The 7,204-nt window shown below is 40.4% G+C and overlaps 1 pseudogene; it reads left to right on the plus strand.

Annotated features, from left to right (window-relative positions):
• Positions 1-451: 451 nt before the first annotated feature.
• On the plus strand, positions 452-5,168 carry LOC124972290 (zinc finger protein 45-like; annotated as a pseudogene).
• Positions 5,169-7,204: the final 2,036 nt, after the last annotated feature.

Consider the following 7,204-nt stretch of genomic DNA (forward strand, 5'->3'; position numbering starts at 1 on the left):
AATTGTTATTTTAAATTGTTTTGGGTCTTAGTATTTATACTGTAGACATGGTTTATTTATCATGTTTACAATATTAGAACATTCTGGATTTGTCTGTGTAGTTACTCTTACTAGTGAGATGTATACCTTTCCATGTTTTATTATTAATTTATGCCTCTTTATTTCAATGGAAGAACTCCCTTTAGCATTCCTTATAAGACAGGTCTGATGGTGATAAATTCTCTTAGCATTTTTTAAATCTGGGAATATCTTTATTTCTTTTTCATTTATAAAAGATAGCTTTGCTGGGTACAGTATTCTCTGTTGGCAGTTCTTTCCTTCAGCACTATGAAAATCTCATTCTTCTCCCTCCTGGTCTGTACAGTTTGTACTGAGAAGTCTTTTAAGTCAGGTGAACTGGATATTATTATGTGTTATTTGTGCCTTTTTTATGCTGGTTTCAGAATCGACTATGGCTGCTGAAATGCTGGACTGTATCTGGAGCCCACAACCTGCTGAAATCAGTGAAGCACAGGTGCAGGACAAAGGCCCTTGTTGAGGTTGCCTACCTGCTGTTATGGTGTATTTGTGGCCTGAGACTGTTGCAGTTGACTAGAGGTGATGTGTGCAGGAAGACAAATCTGGTGCTCCACCTGGTACTGGGTCAGGTTCAGATGCTCCATCTGTAGAAACTGGCCTTGATGCCTTTGGGTTCTTCTGTGTTAGATTTCATTCTATGTTTCAGTCAACTTTGTATTTCTGGGGCCAAAAGACCTAACAAGAACAATTTAGAGGAGGGAAAGTTTATTTTGACTCCTGGTTTCAGAGGTTCAGTCATTACTCTGGGCCTGAGTAAGGCAGAACATTGTGGTGGAAGGGCATGGCAGACAAGCAACTCAGGCATTGCACCAGGAAGCAGAGCACTGTTTACTAGAGACAAAATATAATCCCAAAGGCACACCCCTAGTTACCCACCTTCTCCAGCCACACCCTACCTGCCTACAGTTACCACCTAGTTAATCTATATCAGTGGATTAATCCACAGATTGTTACATCTTTTATAATCTAATAATTTCAATTCTGAAAATTCTCACATTTTCTCGTACATGAACTTTTGGGGGATGCTTCATATATAAATCATAACACTGGCACTGAGTTTTACCACAAAGTCCTGTGCTTACTTTCTTGCCTATTCCCTGGTGGATGGAATCTTTCCGTGCTGTACTGTCTGAAGTTTGGAGAGGGGTGGTGGAAGCAATCCCTGGGTTAGTCACCAAGGTTGATAGTGAATTAGCTGCACCATGAAACTCACAGCTAAAGGAACTGACAAGGTCCTAGAGGCATTCTCCAGGCCTATGTCATGGCCAGTACTCGTGCAGGACAGAACATGAATCTGACCTACTGAGATTGCAGGTTTCTTAAACTGTGGTCTCCTTGCAACATAAGGCTGAAGTGACACTGAAGAAATGCCTCTGGCCACCACCCCCTTGCTTGACTTTGGAATCCTGATTGAGATGTAAAAAATTACTATATAACAGCAGCTTAAAACAATGAAAAGTTATTATCCCATACAATTTCTGAGGGTCAGGAATCTGGTAGTAGCTTGACTGGATGTTTCTGATTCAGGGTCTCTCATGAGGATCTAATTGAGCTGTCAGCAGGAGCTATAGTCATTTGAAACTGGAGACTCTGCTTCCAAGCTCATTCACAGGAATTTTGGCTGCAGACCTCAATTCCTTGCCACATGAGCCTTCACATATTACTGCTTGAATGTCTTCAAGACATAGCAGGTAAATTCTCCCAGAACTAGTAATAGAAAGAGAGGAGACCAAGGGAGGTAGAACTCAAGACAAATGCCGCAGTCTTTTATAGCCTAAGCTGACACTTGGGACTACCCAGGATTTGAATACTAGGAGGTAGGAATAATTGGGGGCAATCCTGGGAATGACTCTCACAGTTTTTCTTCCTTCCCTGTTGCATGCTTCCTCCTCTCCTTTATTCATTTCCTATGATGGAACTTCCTTAAAAATCACTCATAAATCCCCAGCACCACAAAAATAATCACTCATACAATGATTCTTATCCTAGTATCTACTTCTAGGCAGTTTGACCCAACCTGATACTACTTTTTTGTCTAAAACATGTGTCAGTAAACTACTATCAGTAGACCAAATCTAGCTTGTGGCCTGTTTTTTCTACAGTTTGCAAGCTATGAATGCTTTTTATATTTTTAATGATGGAAAAAATTTAAACAGTAATTTTTCATAATTTGCAAAAATAGTATGAAAAATTTCAGTACCCATCAAGTAAAGTTTTATTGGAGTTGAGATCGTGGCCTGCCTGTCTCTCAGGAAGGTCTTTGCAGTACCACTCACTGTTCTTTTGAGCAGAAATGAAGACTTCTCCTGGGCTATGCCTCCCAGACACCTTGGGTACTGGAAATTGAACCGATTGCCTTGCGCATGCCAGGAAAGCACTATATCACTGAGCTATGTCCTCAGCCCTGGACTAACTTCTGACCTGTTTTTTTTTTAAAGAAAGCATGCATCACTCATAGATGGAGTTTGGTGAGATCCTGTGTGGATTTTCCAGGACCACAAACAAGATCATGGTATCTCCCAGGAGCCTTCCCCTGCCCTGTCTTCTGAAAGGCTGCAGAGAGAAAGAGTGAATTCCAGGCTCCTGGCAACAGAACCCCACTAGGCAGGACTTAGAATTCTTCTTCCTTTTCTCTTCAGAGTGGAAGAAGGCTGCAGGTACCTCCATTTCATGGACCTCATCATATTCCCAGAGTAACAAAAGGGATCCAAATAGGCACTGACCGAAGAACAGAAAACATCTTTCTGCCGGGCACCATGGCACATGCCTGTAATTCCAGTGGCTGAGGAGGCTGAGGCAGTTCAAAGCCAGCCTCAGCAACAGCACCCTAAGAAACTCAAAGCAACAGAGAAACAAGATTTAAAACACTGACTGTGGTGTGAGAGCTGGATTCAGGGACCACTCCTGCCTCTTGACCTCACCTGTTCAATAGGTGTAAGAAATGTCATCATCATTTCTTGAAAACTTACTGAAATGCCAGCTGAAGATAGGCACCAAAGTTTAGTTAGGTGACAAAGTCCCATAACAGTAACTTCATTGCAGAGGCATCAAGTTAAGCATGACAAACTAAGAGAATAACAGATACTCCAGAGGTTAGAGGTGATTTTCAATTGACAGCAACAGCCTCCGGTTTTTTTTCCTCTTTCTCACCTTATGCCTTCCTAACACTCAGTGTTCCCCAGAAGGAGGACCCAAAGACAAAGTTCAAGGAGATGGTGACATTCAAGGACGTGGCTGTGGTTTTCAGTGAGGAAGAGCTGAGGCTGCTGGACTCTGTACAAAGGAAGCTGTACCAAGATATGTTGCTGGAGAACATCAGTCCATCACACCAGCTATAGAGAGGGAAGAGCTTTGGATGATGAAGATGGCAACTCAGAGTGGTAACTCCCTAGGAAATAAGAATCTAAGTGAGATGGAGACTCTCTAAGAAGTAAGATTAAGGTATCTGCCACATGATGAACTTTTCTATTCACAAATCTGGCAACAGGTTATAGGGGAGTTAACTGGGCATTAAGATTCCATGGGAAATATTCAAGGCACTGGCTCTTGGTTGAAAAAACAAAATGTTGCACCTTCTGAAGATGTGTTCAAGAAATGCTACAACCAGGATTCACATCTTAAAGTTCACTACAGAATCCATGTTGATAAAAAAAACCTTACAAAGGGGTGGCATGTGAGAAAAGTTCAATTTGGGATTCTAATCTTCATGCTAACCAGAGAGCACGCGCAGAAGATAAGCTCTACAAATGTGAAAAATGTGATGATACCTTCTGTCAGTTTTCCAGTCTTCAAGTCCATCAGAGAGTGCACAGTAGAGAGAAATCAAACAAATCTGATGCATTGTGTAAGGGTTTCAGTCAAAAGTTTTACCATCATCAGAGAGTTCCTACTGGGGAGAATCCATACAAGCATAAGGAGCATGGGAAGAATGTTCAAAAAAGCTCATATTGTCAAGGTCCTCTGCTAGTCCATGCAGGAGAGAAGCCCTGTAAATGTGAGGAGTGTGGAGTGAGCTTCAGTCAGAGCTCTTATCTTCAAGTCCATCAGTGAGTCCACACTGGAAAGAAAATTTATAAATGTGAAGAGTGTGGGAAGTGCTTCAGTTGGCAGTCACGACTGCAGGCCCATCAGAGAATCCACACTGGAGAGAAGCCATACAAATGCAATGCATGTGCCAAGGGCTTTAGTTATAGCTCACACCTTAACATTCATTGTAGAATCCACACAGGAGAGAAACCCTAAAAATGTGAGGATTGTGGGAAAGGCTTCAGTGTGGGTTCACACCTTCAAGCCCATCAGATAAGCCACAGTGGGAGAAACCATACAAATGTGAGGAGTGTGGGAAGGGTTTCTGTTGGGCCACGAATCTTCTGGACCATCAGAGAGGCCATACTGGATAGAAACTGTATTGATGTGATGCTTGTGGCAAGGGCTTCAGTTGTAGCTCAGATTTTAACACTCATTTTAGAGTCCACATGGGTGAAAAGCCCTATAAATGCGAGGAGCGTGGTAAGGGCTTCAGTCAGGACTCAAAACTTCTGGCCCATCAGAGAGGCCACCCTGGAGAAAAGCCATACAAATGTGGTATGTGTGGGAAGGACTTTAGTTGGAGTTCAGATCTTAATGTTCACTGTAGAATCCACACGGGAGAGAAATCCTACAAATGTGAAAAGTGTGGCAAGGCCTTTAGTCAGTTCTCAAGTCTTCAAGTGCATCAGAGAGTCCACAATGGGGAGAAACCATACCAGTATGCCAAGTGTGGGAAGGGCTTCAGTGTAGGTTCACAGCTTCAAGTCCATTAGAGATGCCACACTGGAGAGAAACCATATCAATGTGCAGAGCATGGGAAGGGCTTCTGTTGGGCCTCAAATTTTCTGGCTCATCATGGAGTCCACACGGGAGAAAAACCATAGTGTTGTGATGTGTGTGGAAAGTGTTTCTGACAGAGATCCTACCTTCAAGTCCACACTGGACAGAAGCCATATAAATGTGAGGAGTGTGGGAAGGGCTTCAGTTGGAGCTCAAGTTTTATAATTCATCAGCGAATTCATGCTGATGATGAGAGTGACAAGGACTTCTTTTCATCATAAACTCTAAAGTTTTGTTTTAATATCTCAAATGGGTGCTGAAATAGTCTAATTATGAGAGCTGTCATAGGAGATAAAAGATTTGCTTCATTAAAAGTGTTGGTGTTTTTGCTAGAGATGGACAGTGGTTGGGGACCAAACACAGAAAAGTCTTATAAGAATGGAACCATAGAACTTTATTCAGAACCTTGACCCTTAACAGATATACACAGTCAAGAGGCTCAAGAAGGATGAATCTGATATGGAGTGAACTAAAAAGTACCAAGATGGAAGTGCCAAAATTTATTCCAATAGAATATAATCTCCAAGAGAGTAGAGACTTCGTTGACTAACAAATCTGTGTTTTCAGTGCCTAGTATATTGTATGCTCACAGTGATTGCTAAATAGTAGAAAAGAGACCAGTCATATTTGAAAGTTTTTTTATCCAGTTCATCTCTAAATTTTAGTTTCTGTAAAATTGTCCTCAGATTGTCTGCAAGGTTTAGCAGACATTTAAATTAGATGTATGCACTCATTTTTCCAACCCAGCCCATCCTATAAACAAAGGTTTATCACATGGGGGAGTGGTAGCTCATTAGTAGGTTCATAAATCAATTCAGTGGATTGTGGCCAGAATTTTTGTAAGTTAACAGTACCTTATTGGGGTATAGTTTGAATTCAATAGTGTGTATAAATCTCAAATCAATGGCTTCCTGATTTTTTTTTTTTCTGGTGCTGAGAATGGAACCCAGGGCCTCATCCATGCTAAGCAAGTCCTCTATCATTGAGCTACACCTCAGTTTACTTCCTGAGTTTTGATAAATGTATACGATATTTCTGTTAAACAGAAATATCCTTATGCCCATTCCCAGTCAATCCCACCTTCAGTGCCAATATATATTATGATTTTTACTGTATGGATTAGTTAGATCTACTCAGTTTCATATTGGTTCACTGTGTACTTTTCTATATGTGATTATGATTATTGTTTCAGATTCAGAGAAAACATTTAACAAAATTCAACATCTAGTCATGATAAAAATTTCTTAGATAAAAGATATATGAAAATTAATATTTTAAAAAAATCTTTAAGGAATAATTTGTATACATTAAAACTGACTTTAGTATATCATTCTGAGCTTTGGCAAATACTTACTGTCAGGTAACCACCACCACAATCAAGAAATTTAACAGTTTCTAGCACCCCCTGCCTCAGAGTTCCCTTGTTCTATATAATCAGCCCTTCTCTCCATTGCCAGCCCTTGGTAACCATTGGCATGTTTTCAGTTTTACTTTTTGCAATGGAATCTTGTTGTTTGTAGCTTGTTGATTCTGGCTTCTTGCACTTTACTTAATGCTTGGGAGATTGGCCAATCTTGTCACATGTATCTGTCGTTCCTTTTTTGGGAGCAGAGCAGTGCTGGGGATCAAACTTAGGGCTATGTGAATGCTAGGCCAATGCTTTACCACTGGGTTCCTTTCCCAGGCCTCTAGTCTTTCCTTTTATCGCTGAGTGGTACTCTGTTATGTGAGTGTATCACATTTGCTTATTCACTTGCCACTTGAAGAATATTTGGGTTTCCAGATTAAACTATGAAGAAAGCAGCTATAAACATTTGCATACAGTTTTGTGTATCAACCAGATTCCCTTTGTCTTCATAAATATCTAGGATTGTTGCTGGGTTGTATGGTAAGAATATTTTTAATGTTCCAAAACACTGACAAACTTTTCTAGAATGGCTGTCCATTTTGCATTCCCATCATCAATGTATGAGAGTTCTAGTTCTTCCTCACCAACATTTGGTGTGTTAAGGTTTTCTTTTGTTTTGTTTGATCTTTTGCATTTCACAAGGTGTTAGTGGTATCTTATTTTGATTGTAATTTGTATTTCCCTAGGACTACATTCAGTGTCTTTACATGTACTTGTTTGGTATTCTTATTTACTTCGGTGAACTGTGTTAAAATTGTTACCCTTTTTAAAAAAAGTTTTATTGGAACATATTTCTTTGTGTATTGTTTATGGCTCTTCGCACTATAATAGCAGATTTGACTAGTTGTG

This window comes from Sciurus carolinensis, chromosome X (genome assembly GCF_902686445.1).
Source record: "Sciurus carolinensis chromosome X, mSciCar1.2, whole genome shotgun sequence".
In the NCBI taxonomy this organism is placed as follows: domain Eukaryota; kingdom Metazoa; phylum Chordata; class Mammalia; order Rodentia; family Sciuridae; genus Sciurus; species Sciurus carolinensis.